A 6000-nucleotide genomic window follows, 5' to 3' on the forward strand; every position below is an offset into this window, starting at 1 on the left:
GAAGTTATCCCTAATGTTCAGGTGGAATCTCCTTTCCTGTAGTTTGAAGCCATTGTGTCCTGGTCTCCAGGGCAGCAGAAAACAAGCCTGCTCCATCCTCCCTATGACTTCCCCTCACATATTTATACATGGCCCTCATTATGTTTCTTCTCAGACTTCTCTTCTTCAGGCTAAACATGCCCAGCTCTTTAAGTTGGTCCCCCAGATGCTGATGAATTACTATTGCCATTACAGTATCCCTTATCATTAAAAAGGGTGGCTGAGTGATGATACATAATTGGACTCTTAACCATCTCTGAACTTGATAAAAGCAGTTAAAACATATGATTAATCCTGTGAACTAGAATTTAAGAAGTGGTGTTTTTGAATACTTGTATTCTGACCATCTCTTCTAAATTGAGCATTACGATTCCTTCTTGAGTTCTCATTGCCTGTCTCATATTTTTGGGGTTTGAATTCTGGGGCAGCAAGGTATTTTGGTTTTGGTTCTAACAACCGCCCAATCCTAAAACATGTTTTAGCAGCTCATTAGCATTCTTGATATATGTGTATTTTCTCCCCGAAGTATTTATTTCGGAAACGGAAGCCTGAGGAACAAATAGGTCAGATTTCTGAACATTGTGCAAGACAGACAGAAAGATTACCTGGGTTAAAGGGAGAAAGGTCAGATGAAGGGATGAAACTCTAGTCCAGGCATGGGCCAACTTGGGCTCTCCAGGGGTTTTGGACTTCAACTCCCACAATTCATAACAGCCTCAGCCCCCCCCCCCCCCCTCCACCCGCCATTAAGCTTAAGCGGCTGAGGGGGGAAAGGAAAGGGGCTGAGGCTGTTAGGAATTGTGAGAGTTGAAGTCCAAAACACCCGGAGGACCAAAATTTGCCCATGCCTGCTCTACTCCCTGCTCTACATGTTTAACAATAAATCTAGAGGTAGAGCAAACACAAATGATTTGTTAAATGCATATGTATATGTGTATTTCTATAGCATGCTCATTCATAATAATGTAGATGGGGGCACAATCTGTAACCACTGGGCAATTTTCATGCATCCCCCATCTTCAAGAGAATCTCAGCTGATCTGATTTAAGTTTCCTCTATTTAATCCTCAGCAAGATAAAATATGGATGTAGGGAGATTCTCTGTGTGTATCAGTGGTTCGCAAGCTGTAATCCGTGGGCCACTAGTGGTCCACAAGAATTAAAATATGGTTCGTGGTCTTACCATTAGTACACTGCTGCCTCAAAACCACATGGGTATGAGAGTGACTGGTGTCATGAAACCCTTTTCTAATACTGAGACAATGGGGGTGTCAGGAGAGGCTGACTATCCACGAAAGATTACTATTACCACATCAGCTGTAGATTATTAAATATGGTTTTCTGTGGCGTGCAGATGGTTACTACTAGATGGCATATGTTCAGTATCAGAAACTAGAGCTGATGTGGTCTATCCAATGCAATTTTCTGAATCAGCACCCCAAATAACCAAACCAAATCTAAAGTTGACAAAAAACTGATTCATACTCCTTTTAGTACTAATGTTGGAGAGTGGTCCCTGGTCAAAGTGGTCCCTGGTCAAGTGATCCCTGGTCAAAAAACGGTTGGGAACCAGTGGTCTATATTTAATGGTCTGAACAGGGATTCGAAAACTGGTCTCCTAGAATCCTAGTCCATCACTCCAACCACTACATCATGTTGACTTTCATAAAGTAATATATATCTCGGTAATCATGAGATGATGGTGTAATTCTTTCAGGTTTGTGGGGAAATTTAACATAACTAATAACTTGCCTTCAGGATGTCAACAGGGTGTTAATTGCTTTCGAAATTTACTTATATAAACAGAAAACCACGCAATGTTAATGCATTGGTAGTAGTCCAACAAAGGGAGAACTCCGGGTTGGTCCTTAATGGGAGAACTATGTTGTCTTGTTACAAATTCCCATACTCTATTAGATGATTGTATGCCAGTTTTTGTTGGCTCTTCCAGGGATGGGTGGCATAAACAAGAGGGATTATGTTTGTGCTAATATTACAAAAGGGATGCTATTATTTTAATATGACACCTGTTATTTTTCTTCCTGGGAGGATTTGATTCACACATGGATTAGGGTTGCTTCACAGGATATTTGTGATTTCCTAGTTTGTATCTTTGTAAACAGAAGGGTGAATGGTAGGTTTAGTTTGACTACCACTGGAAAAGTGATGTGAAATCTATCAACCGTCCACAGAAATCTGGAACAATATCACCTCTGTATGAAGACAACAGCTGTGTTGCTGGTACAATAAAAGACAGTACAGAAAAGTAAAGTATTGCTATTAACTGCTAGTAAGCTATAATCGAGGTAGTCTTTCTTGAAGGCTTGAACTCTTCTAATCCTGAAGCTGCAATACGTCAGTACTGATTATTTTAAAACGAAAAGTTTTAGTATTTTGAGAAATAGCAGGTTGTATCCAGACTTAGTTATACTTAAGAATAGATACAGTGAAAGAAATATGGATTGTCCTACTGATTTCAGTGGGTCTACTCCTAAATATGGCACAAGTCTGGATCCAACTCAATGTTAATAGTAACTATGCACTGTTCACTGTACTTGGCTCTTGTAGTGTTGAAAAAATGTGTTTATGGATTGCTGTGAGTTTCCGAGCTGTATGGCTATGTTCCAGAAGCATTTTCTCCTGATGTTTCACCCACATCTATAGCAGGCATTCTCAGAGGTTGTGAGGTTTGTTGGAAACTAGGCAAGTGAAGTTTATATATCTGTGGAATGCCCAGGGTGCGAGAAAGAACTGTTGTCTGCTTGAGGCAGGTGTGAATGTTGCAGCTGACCCCCTTGATTAGCATTTAATGGCCTTGCAGCTTCAAAACCTGCTGCTTCCTGCCTGGGGGGAATCCTTTGTTGGGAGGTGTTAGCTTGCCCTGATTGTTTCCTGTCTGGAATTCCCCCTTTTTTTTTAGTATTGCTCTTTATTTACTGTCCTGATTTTAGAGTTTTCTAAATACTGGCAGCCAGATGTGTTTATGTTTTACAAAATGTTACCATCCATAGCCACTCAGGTCAAAGCAGGCAAGGGCTATCCATGGGAATGTCTCAGGGACAACTTCTATCTTTAACCTTTTAAAAACCCTTTTAATGACTTCCTTTCTACCTCTGACTACCTGGAAGCTTTTAGCAAAATTGGCAGTGGTATGATGGTGAGAGAGGGCTGAAGAAACACAGGCTGTCTGCATTAAACAATATGATAAAGCTTCATTTGGAAAACAATGGGATTCTACCCACTACAGGAAAGATGAACAGTATCTTTCTCCAAATCCCTCTTCAAACATGTGTGGACAGCAAAACAAAGTGAAAAGGAGCAAGCAAACCTGTCTTACTATCTAGTTCCAGCAAGTTTTAAAAGTACAGACCGAGAAGTCTGGCCACAAAAATGTAAATAAAAAACAAAGTAGAAGATGGTGATTGATCAAATTATCCCTTGTTTCATTTCACATGTGCCTGTTGTTAGTTTTGGATAAAAAATTAACTGATGTGTGTTAAACTGCTCTCTTTTTTGCACTATTAATACCTATCTCTATTATTTCTATGTTGTCCTTCCTCTGTTAAAGAAGTAATGCCTAGGAGCACACCTACTTTGGGAACTGAGGTACACCTGCAATACTCTCTCTCTCTCTCTCGCTCTCGCTCTCATTCTCTCTCCCATGACTCACTTCCTAATACCAAGATGATCTCCTATCACAGTGTTTCTCAACCTGGGGGTCAGGACCCATGGGGAGGGGGGGTCACGAGGAGGGTGTCAGAGGGGTAATTAAACATCAGAAAATACCATAGTTTCTGTTGCTCATGGGTAGTCTGTGTGGGAAGTTTGGTCCAATTCTATTGTTGGTGGGCTTCAGAATGCTCTTTGATTGTAGGTATACTATAAATCCCAGCAACTACAACTCCCAAATTTCAAGGTCTATTTTCCCCAAACTCCACCAGTGTTCACATTTGGGCATATTAAGTATTAGTGCCAAGTTTGGTCCAGATCCATCATTGCTGGAGTCCACAATGCTCACTGGAGGTAGGTGAACTACAACTCTAAAACTCAAGGGCAATGCCCACCAAACCCATCCAGTATTTTCTGTTGGTCATGGGAGTTCTGTGTGCCAAGTTTGGTCATTGGTGAAATTCAGAATGTTCTTTGATTGTACAACTCCCAGCAACTACAATTCCCAAATGACAAAATCTATCCCAACCCCACCAGTATTCAAATTTGGGTATTTGTGCCAAATTTGGTCCAGAGAATGAAATACATCCTGCATTCAGATATTTACATTAAGATTCATAACAGTAGCAAAATGACAGTTGTGAAGTAGCAACAAAAATAATTATAGTTGGGGGTCACCACAACATGAGGAACTGTATTAAGGTAGTGTTTCTCAACCTGGGGTCTCCAGATGTTTTTGGCCGTTAACTCCCAGAAATCCTAACAGCTGGGATTTCTGGGAGTTGTAGGCCAAAAACATCTGGGGACCCCAGGTTGAGAACCACTGGTACTAAGGGGTTGCCGCATGAGGAAGGTTGAGAAACCGTCCTATTAGTTATGAAAGGGACCACATAGAGTTATGAAGCATTTGCACTGGATACTACAAAATGGCAACACAACCATTAGAGGCGATTCAACTGTGTGAGAAATTTATTTTGTAGCTGAAGTGATCTATTAATTCTGGCAATGTAGAAAAGTTTCTGCAAATAGACATGATGTGCATAGGAATAGAGTCCCCTGTGCAAAAATGTAACTTGTAGTGTTTTGTGAAATCAATCTCTGCTTTATAAAGTCACTCCACCTCAGCCGGTCCTTTGCGTTCTTCATTCTTGTAAGTACAACCATGGGTTTCTTTACACAATCTGATAAATGTTGGATTTTGTGCCAGTGCCTTTTAAATAATCATCTGCAAGATTGCCAACATCTCTAATGGCAAGAACATAACCCACAGCCTTTTGTGGCAATAATAATTACACTTTCAGACACTATCTAGTCAGTGGTAAGTAAAACCAAAGACTGTGCTTTAAAAAAAAACCCATATGGGCAGGCTATACCGCAGTACATGACTGTGTTTATGAAATTTGTATCTGTATTTGTGTTATAGATATTCAATAGTCTCAGGTAAGCAGGAAACATAGTGACCTCACAGACCATCTCCAGAACAACCCTGTGGTCAACATAGCTTAATATGCATGTTTTGACTAGCTCCAACCAGCCCTATGTGTTTATGTAGGTTAAAGGGTGAAGTTGTGTGTCAGGGTTTTTTGAAATGAAGCAGAGAAGAGGCCCAAGGTTTGGGTAGTTAGGGAGCTCTTTTTTGGCACGGATAAGTACAGTCCATTAGAAATACAAACTAATGTAAACTCTAAATAGCTAGTTTATTAAACCAATACAGGAGGGAATTTTGGTTTCTCTTCAAATCACATAAAAAACAAACACACAGGAGAGTCAACATGGTGCAGTGGTTTGAGTGCTGAGCTGGAACATTGGGGTCCCTTTTACACTGCCATATAATCCAGATTATTAAAGCAGATAATCCACATTATGTGCTTAGAACTGGATTCTCTGGCAGCGTAGACTCATATAATCTAGTTCAAAGCAGATAATGTGGATTATCTGCTTTGCTAATCTGGATTTTATATATCAGTGTAGCAGGGGCCTACGAGACTTGGGAACAAATCTTCACTTGGTCATGAAAACCTATGGGATAACCTTGGGTAGGTCACATGCTTTCAGCCTCAGAAGGCAAAGGCAAATTATAATTTATTGCTTTATAGTGCCGTTTTTCTCTTAGGTGTTCCAAAGTGGCTCACAAAAATAATTATCAATAAAATATTTACAATGCAATTTAATAATAGAATCACACAGGTAAAGGTTTCCCCTTGACATTAAGTCTAGTTGTGTCCAATTCTGGGGGTTGGTGCTCATCTCTATTTCTACGCCAAAGAGCCGGCATTGTCCGTAGACACCTCCA

Source organism: Anolis sagrei, chromosome 2 (assembly GCF_037176765.1).
Source record: "Anolis sagrei isolate rAnoSag1 chromosome 2, rAnoSag1.mat, whole genome shotgun sequence".
Taxonomy (NCBI): domain Eukaryota; kingdom Metazoa; phylum Chordata; class Lepidosauria; order Squamata; family Dactyloidae; genus Anolis; species Anolis sagrei.